We start from the raw sequence: 21133 nt of genomic DNA, 5'->3' as shown, positions 1-21133 counted from the left end.
AATTTAATACTAGCTTTTGATCTAAAGCACAATATTTAACATATGAAAATTATTTACTTTGGTATCTGGAACATGGTCACTATAATATTTCATTTTGTCCCAAAATATAACTAGACACTTTTTTTTAAATCAAGTCCTCATGGTTCGTTTTTCTTATCTCTATTAGAGACACTATAACATAGTATTACAATAATTGTTTTCTTTTACATAGATCTTTGTATGTGTTATAAGAGAATTTTAAATGAAGAGCTCTACATTATTCATCTCTGTATCCACATTGCCTGACATGTAGCATGCCTATACTATTTGTTGAATAAAAGAACATAATTAAAGATGTCACTTCTGGTACTAGCTGTTATATAGTCACCTCAGAGCAGCATAAGAAGATACTTTTTATTCCCCTAGATTTTGTATCCTTCTTCATGCAATTGAATTCTTTTTCATTTCAAATCACTATAGCTCTTTCACATGAACTGCTATGTAAGTTAAGAAAAAAAAAATGAGAGTCATTGTTTCATGTGTCTTGCCATTTGGGGTGTAATATTTGGTGATATATGGCATATGTTTCCTACTGAAGTGACAGGAAAATCACAGGCTAGTTTCCCAGCAGCCTCACAGATTAGCTGCAGATCTGCAGTGTGGCATAAACCTTCCTTTACTCAGAATGGCATATGCCCCTTGCTCATTCTGTTGAGCCCCTTAATACCCCATGGCCACACTAATATGCACACATGCACACACGTGCACACATGTGCACACATATGCTAAATGCCAGTTGCATTATGCAGCATTTCTAAAATCTTATTATGATGCCATTTGTGTCCTATCAAGTCTTAATTTTAGATTACTTTTAACTATATATACTCATGTTACTTTGATACCTTAGAACCAATACATTTTAGCTGGTAGGTTGAGAGGGAAAATGTGTTAATCAAATCAGTTGCACAGGAAAGGAAGAAAACAATAGTTGTATTGGGTCCAGACTTAATATTTACTGAGCAATAACATACAAAACAGGCAATTTTGCATATTGCCAATAGTCCCCTGCCTTCAGCTTTAACTCTTTTCAATCTATCATCCATACTCTTTCCAGTGGAATAATTCTAAAACACAAATTCAAAAATGTCTCCCATCTTTTAAAAAAGTATTTAATACTTCTTTAATGTCTTCAGGATGAAGTCCAAAGTACTTAGAATTAAATACAAAACTAGTTACTATTTACATCCATCCTTTCTAACCCTCTAGAACACTCACACACACCTACATTTTAATCACTTGTTCTAAAATATGCTCATTGTTCCAAAACCTCACTGTGTTCATTCATGCCTTTAAGCTTTCCTTATGTTAATATCCTTAATTGGAATGATCTCTTAATCTACTTCTCAACTGAAAAAAATTTTGATTTTTCTTAAAAGATTCATTTCGAATGATCTCTTCTGTAATTCTTTACTTGCCTATTTGTGTATCACACTGTGCCATGTTTGTAAGTTAATCTCCCTTTCTTCCAGATATAAGATATAATCTGAGGTTCTTCATAATGTTATCTGTATCATTTTAATCTTTTTATTATAAGAATACAACTTTGGGCATTCTGAGTTTGAATCCGAGGTTAGCCACTTATCAGCTATATGACATGAGAAGAATTTCCTTTGTCTTTTTAAATGTCAGTTTCTACATATTTAAAATATGGATGAAGTTAATTACATTAATTCCTCATTAACTTATTGTGAGAATTAAACGAGAATTAAATGAGAATTAACCTATGAAGAGTAAGTGGTAGCTTCCAGCGATGTATAAAGTTAGTATCCATAAAGTGAGAAACCCTGCACTGGGCAGTGAGCATATAGTGAGCAAAATGACACAGAGCTCTAAGAGTGTATATCTTATGAGGATCTTTGGAATTTATCTGTATTTCCAGGACCACCGACCAAAGTCTTAACATGTAGTATATATCTTCACATCTTAAAAGTGTCAGGTCATCTATGTTCTCCTGATAAGCCCATCCCTTATCTAGCCTTTACTTTGTATCAAGAAATTTGAACAGGTATCTACAGAATTATATTTGCTTCTGTTGAGATTGCCACAGTTTTATATAAGTGCTCCCTGTTGCATCACAGCAAACTTTTTAGGAGTTCAACCTCCTATCCTCCCAATGACTGTAATTAGAACTTATTACTATCTTGCCTTGAGTGACCATTAGGACTGATTTCCTAAACCTACAATCCCATTGGTTCTGTTACCACAAAGAATCTAAATCTTTCAAGTCTTTATATATATGTTAACCCAACTCAGATATCCTAGGCACCAACTGCGTCTACCCTGCTTTCTGTAACTAATGGTCTGTCATCAGAAATATTCTATTTTTCGGAGTATCTTTTCAAGATATTGCTGTAATAGAAAAGCCACTTGTTCTCCAAGGAGATAATTTCCCATGCAGCCTTTTCAAATGTCATAGCCCCTGGAGGTTGAGTGCACTCCTTGATTCTCACTGCCACTCCATGATGGTTTTGCCATCAAATTATACTAATTTCATCCCTTCCTTGTTGCAGTCATCTACTGCCATCTGGTCACCTCCTCCCATTTGGTCACTTCCTCATGGTCATCAAAGATTTTAGCACATAATGTCACCTTGCTTGTTCTCCCGTTACTCCTGTTATCATCTATGGTAAATTTAACAATCAAATAGATTATTTATGAATATCTGATTTGTAAAAGGCTTGATCTCCTTGTTTTCAATGATTTTACTCATTTAAGCAATGTATTTCCATTGCCATGCTTAAGGTCCACATCTCATTTTGATCACCACCCTCTAACTTTCTATCCACACTAGCTATATCCTCACTCCAATGATTTGTTCAACCTTGTTATAAATTTAATGCATTGACTTGACTGCTTTTCCTATCTATCACTCCCCTCACATTTTTACTTTTATACCCAGTAAGCATCACATAATTTTGATGATAAACATTGCCATCCTCTTATTGTTCCTTTCCTCCCTTTGAAGAACTTGTATGGCAAAACTCCATCTGCCATAATTTTCAAGTCTGGCTATTCCATGTCTACCTCAGAGCAGTTGAGTATGTTTCAAGGAAATATGTTACCATTGGCATACTATGTTAAATTTATGACCTTATATTGCTTGGATATTTTAACGGTTATCCTATAGTTCCTCGGTAAGTTTGTCCTACCAATTGACTGAAAAACTACATTGATATCTTTCCCTCCCATTTTGAACTTCAAACACCCAACATCCTCTCACTTTTTTTCCATTTTATCTAATGCTCTATCTTCTTATTTGACTAAGGAAATAGAAGCAGCATTAAGAGAACTGCCATGTCCCTCAGTCACCAAATGGACAAAGTTTTCATAGCCTCCTTCCCTTCTATTATAAATAGTGAATTAGTTCTATTCTTATTTAAGATCCACACCATTTTTTCCAGATTTATTGATATATAATTGACATATAACATTGTATAAGTTTAAGGTATTTACCATAATGATTTAATATATGTCTATATTGCAAAATGATTACCACAGTAAGGTTAGTTAACACAGCCATTATCTTACATCTCACATATTTTTGTGTGTGGTAAAAACTTTTAAGATCCACTCTCTTAGCAATTTTTAAATGTACAGTACAATATTGTTAACTATAGTCCCCATGCAGTACATTACTTCCCCAGGACTTATTTATCTTATAATTAGAAGTTTATATCCTTTGATAACTTTCATTCATTTCTCTGACCCCTCCCACAACCACCCACTGGCATCACTAATCTATTCTCTATTTCTATGAGTTCAGTTTTGATAGATTCCATATAAGTGAGATTATACAGGATTTGTCTTTCTTATTTCACTCCATTTCATATCACATATTTAAAGACTCTACTGCTGTGATTATCTTCTTTCTATCTGATATCAACAGATTTTTCCCTTTCTAATAAATCCATCCCATCAGCATAAAAATATTAACTGTTAGCCCTAATTAAAAAAACATTTTTTTACTTCACATTTTTTTGTTACTACCTTTTTCTTCTGCTCTTTATATAAACTGTCTTTCTATTCTCTTTTAAAAATAACCTAATGAATCTCCAGAGACTTATAATCTATGTCCTTTCCTCTTCAGCAATGGAATCTAAATTTTAGGTAGGCTTGTGACCATCTAATATAGATTTCACCTTTTCATGACTCCCTTGAAGCCAGGTAAACTTCTTTAACTAATTCCAGTCAAATTAATGTCAGAAGGAAGAGAGATGAGTGCATCTTTGGAGCTTGTTTAAATAGTGGAGTCAAGGCTCTTCCTTTTTCTATATTCAGCTCCTGGACTATATTTTAGGAATGATATAGCAGCCAACTGGAAGCAGCCCACTTATGAACCACTATGGCACTGCAGTACTAGTTCTAACCTGCTTACATTTGGACTTAGCTACAGACAATAATTATACTACTATTTTGGTTAAGATACTATTGAGTCTCTATATGCAGCCAAATTTAAATTCTAAACAATATAATATGCAGAATTTATCCTCTTATATTTATATGTAAAATATAAATATTTGCGGATCCTGGGCATGCAACTGTTGTTTCTTTACTCATCTGTTCACAGCATTAAATAGCTAAACATTATCTCACAGTGTCCTAGCCAAACTATTGGATTGAATGAAGACCAAGGCTGTATATGATATAGGGTTTTAATTATACTAAGACTCTTTGGAGAGAGAATGAGAACTTGAGGTGTGAGGAGAGGAGAGGAGAGGAGAGAAAAGAGGAGGGGAGGAGAGGGAAGGGGAGGGGTAGAGAGAAGGGAGAAGGGAGAGCGGGGAGAGAGAGGGAGGGAGAGAGAGAGAAAGGAAGGGAGGGAGGGAGGGAGAAAGAAAGAAAACTGTAACTGTGAAGCTTGAAGAACAAAACAGCCACAGAAGATTTAAGTCTCAATAAACAGTTTTATATGCAATTTCCGCAAACATTTTCGTTTGCTATAAAAGAGCAAACAGCTTGGGAGGGAAAAGCCAGAAATATGCACAGCAAAAATAAAATAGTCTTAAATAAATACCGGTTAGCAAAAAAGAAATTGCAGCCTATATCAGAATTATTTTTATCTTATGGCACTTCAAAATTCAATAAACTCCTGACAAACAATAATTTGATTCGAGGTAAAAATAAATTCTCCTTTTGTCCTAAGAAGGTCTAATTCTAGACATTTAAAGGTGACTGGTTGTATTTGCTCAGATATTGATCATCAGCCATGTAATCCTAGCTGGAGTAGACTACTTAGACTTTGTAGTTGTACTGAAAAAAAATTATTAATATAATTCTTTGAAAGTTAAGCAAAGATGACTGAAGAAAAGAGGTATTAAAATGTATAAATAGAAAACTAATGCAATTTTTATTATGAGTAAAAATATTTTGAGTAAAAATATTTTAAGGAAAAAACTTTTTTTGGGAGTTGAACATGCTATAATGCTATATTATATATCAATAATTAGCACTTATGTTAGAGTTTGACTTTATCCCAAAAAGCTGAAAGCATAGGTTAATGAGTCAAATCTTAATAAAATCCAAAGAAACAGTAAATAAAATTATACCTATTCTATGCCACAGTAAGAGTTGTGTGTGTGTGTGTGTGTGTGTGTGTGTGTATGTATGTATGTATGTGTATGTGTTACTAGAGCAGAGTGCACAAGTGGATGCTCATTTTACTTATAGAAGTTTAGAAGTTAGAATGTGGCCATGTATTTTATTAAACCTTTACTGAACATCTTTATACAGAAGACACTATTCTGGGAACATCAGGACAGAAATGAAGTTATTTTACCTCTTTTCCCGATGAGCTTACAGACTAATAAAATGTATATGGAAACAAATAATCAATTGTCATATGCTTTCTGTAATGAACACTATAAGATCAAGTATTTTATTTATATCTCACATTGTTCTAGATAGACTTTAAGGGAACCAAAAAATTTTTAAAAAGATAATGTGATTTGAAAATAGAACAAAAATGCAATTTTTGAATTACAACTTTTCAGTAATTAAAAATATCTAGCAATTTAAATGCCTGGCAAAAATAATTATTTTATATAAATGACAAAAAGGTACATCCAGATATTAGAATTCTCTGCAATGTCATGGAAATATTTCCATAGTGTATTTAAGAGGAAAATAATATAGCTAATAGAAATCTATTTCAGAAAAATAGTATACATGTAATCATTAGATTGTGTATATATATGCATCATGCCTCTCTAATATGTGCATATGCATACATATATATGCATATAGACATGCACACATGTGTGTACATATGTATATATAAAAGAAATAGCAATGCTATTTTCCTGGTTGACATTTATGATTCAGGCAGGGGCCTTTGACATAACTGTCACCCCCATACTTAATTACTTTATTGTTTGGTTATTCTTCTAGTTATTTCTATATGTAAATAAAAGCAAATTTAACTCTCTCTCTATATATATTTTCCACAGATGGATGACTATAAGTTTCTACTTTTATAATGAGTAGTTATTACTTTAAACATTCTATAGGGTGATTTCTATTTCTAGCAATCTAGTACATTAGCTGCTCACAGAAAGTAGGTAAAAAAATACATGAAGTCTAAAATATGTCTATTTTAAATTATTTAAATTATGAATTAACTTGTTTGATGATCTCTAAATTTTATCAAAGTGTGAACCTTAAAATCTCTCACCACCACCATCTTTAACTACATTGACATAATTTTCACCCTCTCCTCATACATAATTTTTAGACTATTTTCTTATGTATCCTTCTAGTTATTTCTTTATGTAAATGTAAATACATTGAAATTTACATTTTTATTTTTCCTGTTATTTTACACAAAATATATACTTTGCTCTGAACTTTATTTTCTTTTTAATAACTCTGGAATCTTTCCATATTACCACATAAAATTTTCTCCATTCTTTTTCCAGCTGCATATTTTTTTATTACATATCATAGATTATTAAACTGTCCTGCAATCTTTTACTATTTTACTACTTTCTATTTTAACAAACTTTTACAAAGAATAGCAGTTTACAATAGTTATTTTATATGTGTGGAATTATATCTATGTGATAAATTCTACAAATTAAAAATTTAGAATCAGAATGTACTTTGATACATATTGCTCTGGATCCAGTAATGTTCTATCTCCAATATAATAATTGAAAAAATTATTTTTTAATTTAGTACTATTTTATATTCATCATAAATATATTTTTTTATAGCTAAAGTGCCTAACCAAGATTGAGTATCTTATTAAGTGACCTCTGTAAAGCCAGAACCCATCCTTATGGGATTCTACCATCAGAATAATGGCAAGCAAGAAATGGACCCATCATGCAGAAGAACAAATTAAAGAAATTTCCATATGTTATTTTTGATGCTAGACAAAGAAAAAAAAATCTCTTCTGAGACTTTATAACCTCCATCTAGTTTTCATGAAGATTTGCAGATAAATTTAAGAGCATTCTGTATAGTACAAAAAACTTTAGGTAAGGAATCGATTTAAAGTGGCTTTAAATTGCTAATGCCCCAAACGTAATGCAGAACCAAACACCATTCTCTCTGGAAAAAGCACCTTCAATCCAGAGTTTAAAATTATCTCACAAATACATTTCTAAGACATCTAAGATCACAAAACAGAAAAAATGAGGGACAAAACTAAACAGAATCTGATCTGCAAAGACTTTATAAGTTATAAAATAAAAATAATTATATTTAACATGTTTAGATCAATAAAAGTCTGGAAATAATAAGGAACCAGCAGATTAATAGAAAACAAAATACTTAAAAAGCATGAATCTTATGCATATGCACATGCATATACAGATGTATGTATAACTATATATATGACTGAAGTAACAGATGAGCTAAGTAGTAGAGTAGACTAAGCTAAAGAGAGAATTAAAGAACCAAGATGCTAAGAAATGAGTAAATGTTAAGACAAAAGAGAGAGTAAACGAGCTAAAATATATTTAATTTGAATTAAAATGGGAAAGAAGAATAAATGGATCTGAGGAAGTATTTAAGAAGAACAGGCAAAAGGTTTCCAAAATTTTGTAAAACATTTTGTAAAAATTTTGTAGTCCAAAGACTTAGGAATCTCAATAAAGCCTAAGGATGATAAATAAAAAGAAACTGACATCTACACAATCATAGTGAAAGTACAGAATACGGAAGGCAATTAGGAGAAAAGAGACTATTTACAATAGAACAGAAGTTTTACTAATAAATGACTTTTTGTTAGCAACAATAAAAGATCTTAATAGGGAGATACTAGTCAATAAATATAAAAAATACATTAAACAACTAAGGTTCAGAGAGCCAGTATAATAATTGGGTCAGTAAGGGTATGTCACTGATATCAAATTAAGAACAATATTGTACTAATTGAACTAAGCATAAATAAGGACTAAAAACCAATTTTCTAACTACAGATCCAGTGAATACACTTTCCACTGTGTCATGCCACCTCAAAAAACATCCTCAGTTTTTGTTGATTTCACCGCAGTAAGGACCTGATTTAGATGCTTTATTTGGAAAATGCAGGAACTCATTATTCCCATATATTTCTTACAACAGCTGCTGCTGCTGCTTCATTTTCTTTTCCCTTTTTTTATTTTGGTTTTGAAAATGACTTTAGATTGAACACTCATAAAATCATATTCAACTGATGTTTAGTATCATTTGATTATTATATGTGAGGAAGAAAATCTAATAATATAAATACATAGATAATAGTTATCTATGATAATAAATAATGGTGATTGGGTGAGCAGAGAAGAAAACTGAGAAAAATGGTAATGGAATAATACTACAAGAAAAATTAAAATTTGTACTTCAGGGAGAAAACAGAGTAGAAGATAATCATAATGACATTGCCTAATAATATAGTGTTTTATAGTTTAAAAAGTATTTTGACCTGTATTACATTATCTTTATATCTTTAAATTAAAAACAAAACTTATACAGGCATGTGTTGGCTGAAATGATGCCATTCAACTAGGAGAATCAGATAAATTTAGATGTGTCTCCATAAATGGATAAAATTTTGAAAGCTAAAATGTGGGCTTATGGAATAGTTCCCCAAGTTGCCTTTGATTACTTCATTTTATTTCTTAAAACAAAAAAGAAACTTTATTTTTTTTATTTAAATATTTCCAATAATGTGACAGTTACATAAAGTGGTTCATGTAGAGGTAAGTAGGGGAAGTAGTGAAAACCATGAGAACTTGAGCATGCACCCTGTCCTAAGATAGTTAAGTACATTCTGAAATGTAATATGTTGTTAATTAATTGAAATGCATTGTTCATTAAATGTCAGTTTTTAAACAGTGTCAGACAAGTTCCAACTTCTTAAATTTCTATTCTCTTTTTCCAATTGTATCTCTTACTATGTTCCAAAAATATAGTAGAAAACAAGTTTTTTATGGTTTTAGATCTGGTTCTAACACTAAATTGTCATTTGACCTGAGACAAGTTGTACAAATCCTATGATCTTCAGGATCTCATTTGTAAAATGCATTCAGTTATTACAGTGCTTTCCAAATCTAAAATGTGAGATTTCTTTCTCAATACTTGGTACAATATTATGACCAGTTGATAATCACAGAATTAAAATTATATATGAAGAATCTTTCAACCTAAGTAGCTTTTCAAAATATTTGTATCTTATAATTCTTCATGTAAGACTAAATTACATACCTAGTATGTCTTTGCTCTTGGATAATAGAAAAAAATAATAAATAAGAGATTGGGCATTCAGGCCTTATATATAATCATGTAAAATTAGCCAATAGTTGTCAAATTTTTCCTTCTTAATAAAAATATGCTTGAGGTTCTGGACATCAAACAGCCAAAGAGACACTTTCAAATGAAGAAAAACTTTTAAAAACTGAAACATGGCAAGATTATATTAAAACCATTTATGTAATAACTGAGTTTTGAAAAATCTTCCCATCAAATGCTGGAGGTGGTATATATAAATTTTCATGATATGATTTATATGTATAATATTGTGTATATGTTATATACAATTTATATATAATATTATATATTATACATATATAAACATATATATACTTATATATAATTTTTATCTAAATTTATGTCTCTTTGACTCCCACATCTACTTTCCTAGCAAGACAACTTTCCTAGCAAGGCAACTGTTACTGTTGATAACAGCATTTGCTATCTACTCTTGTAGTTTAGTTTACTTTTCCTGGAAAATCAAAGATAAAACTCAATCCATGAGCATGGAGATAGAATAGGGCACACATTCCACTCACATGGTTTGATAGCTTTCTCAAGTCGATATTTTCTACATTACTTGAAATTCTCCTTTCTGTTGATTACAAGAAGTCCAAAAATGTACTTAAAATGAAACCTTACATTAACTTAAAAATGAAAGCCAATATTAAATATGAACTTACCAAATGTTGTACTCTGTGCTGATCTGTTCATGTAATTATTTTATATAATTTACTTTTTGAGTTAACTGATAGTGTAGATTTGATTTTTGTGAAGCAATTCTTTAAGTCCATGGAAACATAAAAATGTCGAATGTTCGTTTTTCTCAGAATTTGGTTTCTCTATAGCCTCTAAGTTAGAATTGAGGATGATTGGATTCCACTCTTGCACAATCACTATGTACTTTTAGAGTCTAGGAAACTTAGGCAAACAAGAATATAAATATAATTTTAGATAAGTTATGTGAAAAGAATGTATATTTATTATAATAATTATGATTGATAAATAACCATTACCAAAATGTAGATTTAGGTTATGGCTATGTTATGGCTATGTATAAGAGGACAATGCCAAATTAAGATAAATAGCTAACTCATCTGAAAACTGCCATGTAAATTAAATCATTTAATCATTTAATATTAAGTTGACCCATAAACACAAAGATATTCAATAACATTTCTAATATTTTTTTGATATTTAAAATTTTTTTTCAATTATAGTTGGCATTCAATGTTTTATTAGCTTCAGGTGTACAACATAGTGGTTAGTTATATAATTTACAAAAGTATCACCCCAGTAAATCTAGTACCCATCTGATACCATACATCCTTATTACAATATCATTGACTATATTTCTTATGCTATACTTTACATTTCCATGACTATTTTGTAAATATCAATGTGTCCTTCTTAATCACTTTTCCATTTTCACCCAGTCCTTCAAACCCCCTTCAATTTGTCAACCATCAGAATGTTCTCTGTATTTATGAATTTGTTTCTGTTTTTAATTTTTTCATTTGTTTAATTTGTTCTTTAGATTCAACATGTAAGTGAAATCATGTGGCAATTGTCTTTTTTTGTCTGATTTACTACGGTCAGCACAATACCCTCTATGTCTATCCTTGTTGCTACAGGTGGGAAGATTTCATTTTTTTTTTATGGCTGAATAATATTCCACTGTACATATGCACCACCTTTTCCTTATCCATTCATCCATTGATGGGCATCCAGGTTGTCTGCATATTTTGGCTATTGTAAATAATGCTGCAGTGAACATATGGATTCACATGTTCCTTTGAACGAGTGTTTTGAGTTTCTTCAGATGAATACCCAGAAGAAGGATTACTAGGTCTTCCTTTGTTTCCTGCTAAAGCCTTTGTTTTAAAGTCTATTTTCTCTTGTATAGATATCGCTCTCCTAGCTTTTTGTTTGTTTTTATTTTCATGAAATATCTTTTTCCATCTGTTTGCTTTTTGTCTGGGTATATCTTTCAATCTGAAATGACTCTTATGGGCACCTTATTCATTCAGCCACTATATCTTTTGATTGGAGCATTTATTCCCCCATTTACATTTAAAGTAATTATTGATAGATATGTAGCTTTTGCCATTTTATTGTTCATATTTTGTATCTTTTTTCTTCTTAAAAAAATCCCTGCAAACATTTTTTGTAATACTGATTTAATGGTGATGAACTCTTTTAGCTCTTTCTTGCCTGGGAAGCCCTTTATCTGTTCTTCCATACTAAATAATAGCTTTATTGGGTAATGTAATCTTGGTTGTAGGTCCTTACTTTTCATTACTTTGAATATTTCTTGCCAATCCCTCATAGCCTGCACAGTTTCTATAAAGAAATCAACTGACAGTCTTATGAGAGCTCCCTAGTAGGTAACTAGCTGCTTTTCTCTTGCTGTTTTTAAGATTCTCTCCTTCTTTAAACAATGGCTTTTTTGATTATGATGCCAAACAGGTCTTGGTGTGGGCCTGTTTGGGTTCATCTTTTTTGGGATTCTCTGTGCTTCCTAAGCTTGTATATCTATTTCCTTTACCAAGTTAGGGAAGTTTTACATCATTATCACTTCAACTTGGCTTTCAATTCTCTGTTCTCTCTCTTCTGGTCCCCTTATGATGCAAATGTTGGCACACTTGTTATTGTCCCAGAGGCCCCTTAAACTATCCTCATTTTTTTGGATTCTTTTTTCTTGTTGCTATTATGATTGGGTGTTTTCTGCTACCTTATCTTCTAAATTACTGATTCAATCCTTTGCTTCATCTTCTGCTGTTGGTTCCTCTTATAATATTCTTCATTTCAATTATTGTATTCTTCATCTCTGACTGGTTCTTTCTTCCATTTTCTGTCTCTATTTTTATGTTTTCTATCTCTTCATTAAAGTTCTCACTGAGTTCATCTAGTCTTCCCCTAAGTTCATTGAGCAACCTTATCACCAGTGTTTTGAACTCTGCATCTGATAAATTGCTCATCTTCATTTTGTTTCATTCTTTTTTCTGGAGCTTTGTTCTGTGTTTGTTTTATGTGTTAGGCAAGCCGCTATGTCTTCTGATCTTAGTTGAGTGGCCTTATATAGTAGGTGTCTTGTAGGGCCCAATGGCACAATTTCCCTGGTCACCTGAGCTGGGTGCTCCAGGTATGGCTCTCATATGGGTTGTGTGTGCCCTCCCATTGTAGTAGAGCCTTGGTTGCTGCTTGCACATTAATGGGAAATATTGACCCTTGGGTTGATTGTTTATGAAGACTAGCTCATGACTACAGTGGAGGAGCTGTTATGCAGGGCTGACCCTATGAAGCAAGATTTGCTTTAGCAGGGCTCAGGTGCCTGCTCAATCTGCCCTTTGGGTGTGTCATTCTCGGATGTGTTCTGGGTGGTGTTCCAGCTCAGTTCAAAGCTGGCCAAAGGGTATTCCAACCCCTGGACATCCTGGAAGAGGCCCTACCGCAAGGCAAATTCAGCCACAGCCTGTTCCCTGCCTAGGGCCAGCTGGCATGAGCTACCAAGGAATCTGCAGATGGCCACTACCCATGCTGGGCTTGGAGTTGTCTTGAGAGGTCAAGCCAGGAACTGAGGCTGGCTGCTGCTAGATGCCAGTCTTGGGGCCACTCTGTAAGAGATATGGGGGCATACTGTGGCCAGATGCAGCTGCTTGGGTTTGTGAACCTTTGAGAGATTTTAGGAAGGATGCAGCATGAGCCAAGACAGGACTTCTGTATGGAAAAGTCACTGGAAGCAGCTTGGGTGGACCTGCAAGTTTGGTGGGATGAAGTCTCAGGGAATCACTAGGGTGGGGTAAATATTCTTAGCCATGTTGATATAGACTCAAATGTGGCAGCTGCCTGCATCTGAACGTTGGGTTGAGGTAAGGCCCAACAATATTACAGTGGCCTCCACCAGCGCTTCTGTTTGGGAGAAAGCTGCCTCTCTAAGCTCTCATCCTGAAGTCAGACTACTCAGTTCCTCCTCATATGTCTGTGAAGCCTTTTGAGCTGGTGTCTCAAAGCTGGAGCTCAGAGTGAGTTTGTTAGTAGGTAAGTCCATGCACTTACTCTTTAAGAGGAGTGCCTAGTACTCCTGCAGTCCTCTGTCTCACTCAGCCACCATCTCTGCTAGTTTCCATATCCAGATTTCATGGGGACTTCTCTTCCCAGCACTGGAACCCTGGTGTAGGGCTAGGACCCCTTACTCCTGCCAGGGGACCTCCATAGCCAAAATATTCCTCCCAATTTTTAACCGCCACATATGGATGTCGACTAGCCTGTTCTGAGTCTTCACCTCTCCTACCACTCTCCATATGGCTACTTCTGTATATCCTTAATTATAGACTCCTGTTGACCTAGACTTCTGGTGATTCTCTATGATGATTGTTTGTAGTTTAGTTATTTTGATGTGGTCGTAAGAGGAGGCTAACACAGTGTTTACCTACTCTGCCACCTTGATGAAAAAAATCTTTTATGTTTAATGTTCAAAATCTAGCTTTTAAATCAAATTGTATGTGTAACATACACACACGTATTTTTCAGATATGTATCTTCTCTCAAGGTAGAGATAGCATACCTTACTTATAAAATAAAATCTAACATTTATTAAGCATTTACAGTGGATATTCTCATATATAGCATTTATGTGGATTATTTCATTTACTATTATCCTATTTACCTAGGTGTTATTATGACCATTATACTTATTCCAAACTGAGGCTTAGAGATTGAAAACACGTGTCCAGTGTCATCTAGGTAGTGTGTATTGGAGCTGGGGATTGAAATCTAGGAAAGTTTGACTTCAAAAGTTTAATTTTGACTGATCCTACTTTATATATAATAACTTTTTAAAGCCAGATATATAGATAGTTTATTCTTTAAGAGCACAATTCAAGTGTCTACAATTCCTTTAGTTATTAAATATTTATCAAAAGTCAAAATACCCAAAGTGGAAAGATTTAGTCATTTATTTTTTCTTTTTACTCAACTGTTTTTCAGTGTGTTCTACAGTATTGCCCATCTGGTACAGTTTCCTTATTCTATTCATGAAGAAAGCTGAGCCAAAAGAAGTGGATCCCTCATGAGCACCACAATAACATGCCTTCCATAAGCTTTTTCTCACCATCAGTATAATTATATTATTTTCAAGTAGGTCTATATGCAAATACTTGAATATGGAACTTATTAGCTTTGTAGGCTTGAATTCTCCAAAAGAGGTTGATAAAATTCTTCAACTCCCATGTATCTTAGCATCTGCGTATATCTCATGGTCTACCTCTACAATTCTCCAACACTGTACGAGTGTGGCATGGTGTCAGAAAGCCTAGACTTGAAATTCTATTTCTGCACTTGCCATCTTTTAAGGGCTAGATACTCTGTTAAGCATTTTAAAACTGTTGCCTCATTGATTCTTTATACCCACCTTATAAGTTTAAAAATTAGGCAACCGAGACATAGGAGGTTAAGGTTTCATTTCTTATAGAGAGCATGTCTTTAAATCTAGGTATAGGGTCCTTTCTGCCAAAATGTATATTACATCTTAATTTCCTGTTAGAAAGTAAAAAATCATTCTTCTCAGTAAGGCTAAGAGTCATAAATTTCTTTTTTATGTTTTTATTTAAGCATAGTTGATATATAATCTTATATCGTTACATTAGTTTTAGATGTACAATATAGTGATTCAACATTTTTATACCTTATAATGTGATCACTCCACTAATTCTAGTAATCATCTGTCACTGTTTAAACATCACAATATTATTGACTATGTCTCCCTTTTCCTTTTCATCATCCCCTACCCCCTCCCATAAAAAATATTGATCCCACTTTTGAAACTAAATCAAACTAAATGTACAATGAGCTCAAACCAATTCAATCTTGGCGCATATCAACTCGGCTCCTACTCTAGCAAATTGTCAGAAGAGAAATAGCACCTTTCAGAGATAGATATGATTTACTTCAATACAACTGAGTTTTTATAAAAATATTTAGGACTCAACTGAGAATTATAATACATAAAAAGTAATAAAATGTGACCCACAGTCATGAAAGGAAATAGTCCACAGAAATAAACAAAAAGATGACACAAGTTTTGCAATGATTAGAGGATAAAATCAACCAACCAACCAAAGAAATAAACAAATAAAAAAATTATTGCAAAAACTTAAGGAATCTAGTGGAAAAGAAGGTGGATAATACCTATTTAAATTGATGAGAATTTATTAGAGGCATTGTAGTTTTCATTTCTTTTTTTTATATATTCCATGTCTTTACATAGTAAATCTTTTTCAACATTTTAAAGCATATCTAATACAGTGATAAGTTACTGTTTTAATGTCCTTTATAAATTTTCTCACATCTGTGTTAGTTCTTAGTGAATTTTGATTGATTTTCTCTTAATTTTACATCACATTTATCTGCTTCTTTGCATGCTTAGTTTTTTTATTGGATGCTAGACATTGTGAATTTTACATTACTTATTGTCTGCTATTTTTGTGTTTCTAAAAATATTTTTTCTCCGGGTTGCAATTAAATTACTTGGAAACAGTTTGATTCTTTCAGGTCTTTCTCTTAACAGGAGCATTCATTAGTCTAGGAATAATTGTCCCCTAATACTGAAGAAAACCTTTTTGAGTACTCTCTCCAGTGCCCTGTAAACTATGTAGTTTTCCTATCTGGCTAATGTCTGTCACTTTAGCTGATCCTGTGTGAGTGCTAGGTATTCTTTCTTCTAATTATTTATAATAGCTGTTTGCTTTCACTCTGACATTTTATACTCACACACATGCTCTGATTAGTACTCTCCTGGATAGATGAAGAGAGCCCTGTGTGGATCTCCCAAATTCTGTCTCTGGTACTATACCCTGCAAACTCTGCCCACTTTGATCTCCCTGGACTCAGCACTATGTCTTTTACTCAGGGAGTCTTTCCAGCTCTGCCTGGGTTCCTCAGCTCTAAGCAGCCACCTAGAATTTCACTTATGACAGCAAACTGGGACAACCGTAGTCTCACCTCATTTGTTTCCTATGTCTCAGGAATCACTGATCTTCATTGACTGATGCTTACTGTCATAAAAACACTTTTTAATTTATTTATTTTCTCTGACTTTTTACTTGTTTCAAGTGGGAGGTTAGATCCAATCCTAGTTGCTTCTTCTTGACCAGAACCAAAAGTCTATGAGATTCTGTTTTCATCAAACTTATGGATGACAAAACTAATCAACCTGATAACATTAGAACAGGTCTGCTTATGAATGAGGATTGACTGAAAGGATATAGGCCAATGTTCTATATCTTCTGTGGGTGGTTGCCAAAACTCATGGATATTAATACCTCAGATATGTTTTTTTTTTAATTTTCTATAAAGTATACCGCATAGAATAAAAATCTTTATATTTGACCTTACCTGAGCTACCTCCGCCCTCCAAAAGAAGAGGCCAATCTGACATTCTAGTCTACAGTTGTATATTTTTCTCCATTCCCCTGTAATCCTACCAAATAACTCAAATCTCAAACACAGAAACAGGTGTTTGGGCTCATTCCCATCACAAAAGAAAATCTGCCCCTGTAATTTCTATAGAGACAAAAGCTTCACAGGTAGAGCCTAAAACAGTTTTAAGTTATATAGAAAGAACCCTGTTCATTCGTGTTGTTTGATAAAGGCTAACTCAGTTTGCCTTTTCATTTTGGCATAATAGAGAAATATGTTATTTTCCCTCCAGGGTTTATTTTAAATATCTTTAGCAGTTGCTTCCACAAACTTGGCCTTTTGAATACAGTATTATCTAACTTCCTGGTTTTTATGGGACAGATTTATTATCACATCAGTTTTAATGGTTTCTAAGAGTTGTTGTGATTTTTTGTTTCAGGGCTACCACCCATCAATTGGGTTTCATAGCTTGGCAGTTAGAGTTTCTTAATTTATTGTCATGAAAGTTATGGTTTGCAGACTTGGTTTCAATCCATTACTTCTCTTCCTTAAAATATCTTACATCCTGTCATTATGATAATCAGACATAGTAGGGGAGCCTCAGTTTTATAAGCTTCCTTTCTTGCTCATATGCATTTTAATAGGTGATATAAAATAATACCAATTAAACACATTGGCTAGGGTGATGGTCATCTGATATCTAGAAAAAACTTGTATTTGGGAGCTAAAATGACAAAATTCTCTCATTCGATAGAGTGATACTGAAATTATGAACAAAATTTAGATGGCTAAAGCTAGTGCCTCTAGCAAGATAGAAGGACACAGAATCAGGAGGCAGAAGATCTGAGTTCTGGATCTCCTGATTCTCCTTGCTAATCTACAATTTTAACAAAAGATACCTTCCTGAGCCAGTAGAGGAAATATGGTAGTACATATAAAGTTATCTACTGGTGTTAGCTGTGAAAAATACACTTCACCTGTAATTAAATATTTAGTAAGTCACTGAAGCACTGGGTACCTCAACTTTAGTATAAAGAATGTCTTACTTTCATAAAGACCAGGGCCTGTCCAAATGCTAATCATCCAATATTTATCGAGGACATTTTAATGCACTATGATAGATTTTTAAAACACATATATAGAAGTAAAATGTATTACATCAAAAGCCAAAAGTTTCAAAACCAAAAAAGAAGAAAATGGAAGCATACTGTTTATGGTTCCTCTTTTGTACGTGAACTATTATATTAGTTGAAGGCAGATTGTGATAAGTTAAAGATGTATAAAATAAACCCCAAAGCAATTACTAAAATAAATAGTTATAGCTAATAAGCAAACAGAGGGGATAAAAATGAATCATAAGACAAATTTAATTAGTCTGAAATAAAGCAGAAGAGAGCAGGGGGAATCAATGAAGAACATATATACAAAGAAATAGAAGACAAACAGAAAAAAAATAGAAAATAAATAGGAAGATGGTAGATTTAAACTGAACCATGTAAAAAAATCACATCAAATGCAAATGATCTAACAATCCAGAATTAAAAGTCAGAGACTGGAAGATTATGTTTAAAAAAGCATGATGCAACCACATAATAGAGAATAATCAGAAATCATATATCTGACAGAAAATTATATCACAAACATCTGAAATATTTCAACAACTCAGTATTCAACAACTCAGTATTACAAAAGAAAACATCCCAATTTTAAAAAATGTAGGCAAAATACTGGAACAAAACACCTCACAAAGAAAGATACATGAATAACCATTAAGCACATAAAATATTTAACATTATTAGGAAGATGAAATTAAAATCACAATGAGATACATGCAAACACATTTACATAAAAAAGACTAAAAATGTTAAACTTTGACAAAGATGTAGAACACTCAGAACTCCTAAAAATTTCTGGAGGAAGAGAAAAATGCTGCAACCAACTTGCCCTACTGAATGAAAAATATCTTACAGGAAAAAAGTATATAATGTATATATAATCATTTACATACAGTTGTCGAAGAGGGAAAACTAATCTATGTGAAAGAAATGCAATTTAGTTATTGCACCTGAGGAAATCTGCCTAGAAATGTATATAAGAAAACGTTTTAGGATAATAGAAGTGTTCAACATGTTAATAAGGATGTATACGTTTGTCAAATCTAATAAAATTGCGTGCTTAAAATTCTCTGGATTTTACTATACTGAAATTTTAAGGAAAAGCACAAACAAAAAACAACAGAATGGAGTGTGCAAGATTGGGATATGTATCTACCAACACATGTAGAACTTCCTCAACATGTTCCTTCCCCAACATTTCCAAAAATCCACCCAAAAGATGAGGAAAAACTACATAGATCAGAAATATGACAAAATATAAACAATTCCACTTTGCAAGTATAATAAATCAGTTATGTTAATTGTGAAAAGTAAATGACAACTCTATATGTTCTGTAGTGAGGTAAAACACATTTCTCACAATTTGGATACAGAAAAATGATCAATTCTAAATTAAAGAATAATGTGTTACTACTAGGTAGATTTTGCTCTGTGTAACATTTTTGGTCATATGAATGCATATGATTATTTAATATACTGCTATTTCTATAATTTCATTTCATTTTTAATTACCAGGTCCTATAATTAACACATTTATAAACCTGTCTTCATTCTTAACAACCATAGGAAATAGAAATATATTATTATTTTATTATTATTATTATTATTATTATTATTTATTTGTGATTAACAACCATAGGAAATAGAAATATATTATTTTATTATTATTATTATTATTATTATTATTATTATTATTTGTGATTCAAAAATTGAGTATCAAGATAATTAACTAAAGCTGGTAAATGACAGATGTTTGAATCTAGGTCTTCAAAGTAGGAACTTTACCCTCTTTGCTATTATTCCTCCATACCTGAGTATCACCATGGTTCTAGGTAGTAATGTTCACCAGGCCTCATTTCTTTCATTCTAGTAGCTAGAATCTAATTTCTTCCCAGGCTCCAGCCTTATTCACTTAACTTCGCAGATCCTAAAAGTTCTTCTTCCCAGCTCCAGCCTTATTAACTAACTTCCCAGATCCTAAAGTTTCTTGTTCCATTTCCCTCTCTCTTTTCCTCTTAGAAATGGGCCTTTTGCCTTCAAACATAGCTTAAGTGTTTGAAATATACCACCTATTCAGACATCTTGCCTTGTAGGTCATTGCTGTTATGTTAGTCTCACAGGTAGACATTCTGTTTTTATTGGATTTTCTCTGGACCTGTGCCTTTGGTATTACCCCTTCCTTTAATTGTTAATGTATTTCCAGATTTTGGTCCTATCTCCTTTTCTCTGAAGCATAGTGATGAGAACATAGATTTAAGAGTTATACATATTAACTTCCAAATACCAGTTCTGCTAATAACTGTACATATTTAACTTTCTTGAGCTTCAGTTTCTCACTGTTAAATGGAGTTACCTGTACAGAGCTATTTTATGAGTTGCAGTCAATGAAATTATAAGTAAATTTGCTGGCAGTATATTAGTAACAGAGTAGTCATTCAATAATTTGTAAGTTATCATTGTTACAATATAATTCTCTTCATGTATGATTCCACATTGCTGAGGATAAAAGTAAGTGTTCCTTGGCCGATGTGTTTTGGTATCCCCTCCTTGATATATAGGAAATATAAACATATTAGAGGTATTTAGATATTCTTTGGTAAAAAAAATTTACTTAAAACTTATAATATCCCTCATAACAGAAAAAAGCTTTGGGAAACCTTGTCCTTACGGAAGTCATCCACTGTTTTCTGTTTGCTCTTCTGAAAATAGAATCTATGCTGCAGGCACCAATATTCTATTAATTTATAGTTGCAGTAGAAGTAACCATAAAATAAGCTATGGTTGTAGGCTATGGGTCATACTAAGAAGACATGTGTTCAAAGTCA

This window comes from Pteropus alecto, unplaced genomic scaffold (assembly GCF_000325575.1).
Source record: "Pteropus alecto unplaced genomic scaffold, ASM32557v1 scaffold7, whole genome shotgun sequence".
In the NCBI taxonomy this organism is placed as follows: Eukaryota; Metazoa; Chordata; class Mammalia; order Chiroptera; family Pteropodidae; genus Pteropus; species Pteropus alecto.
Note: the sequence above shows the minus strand (reverse complement) of the source record.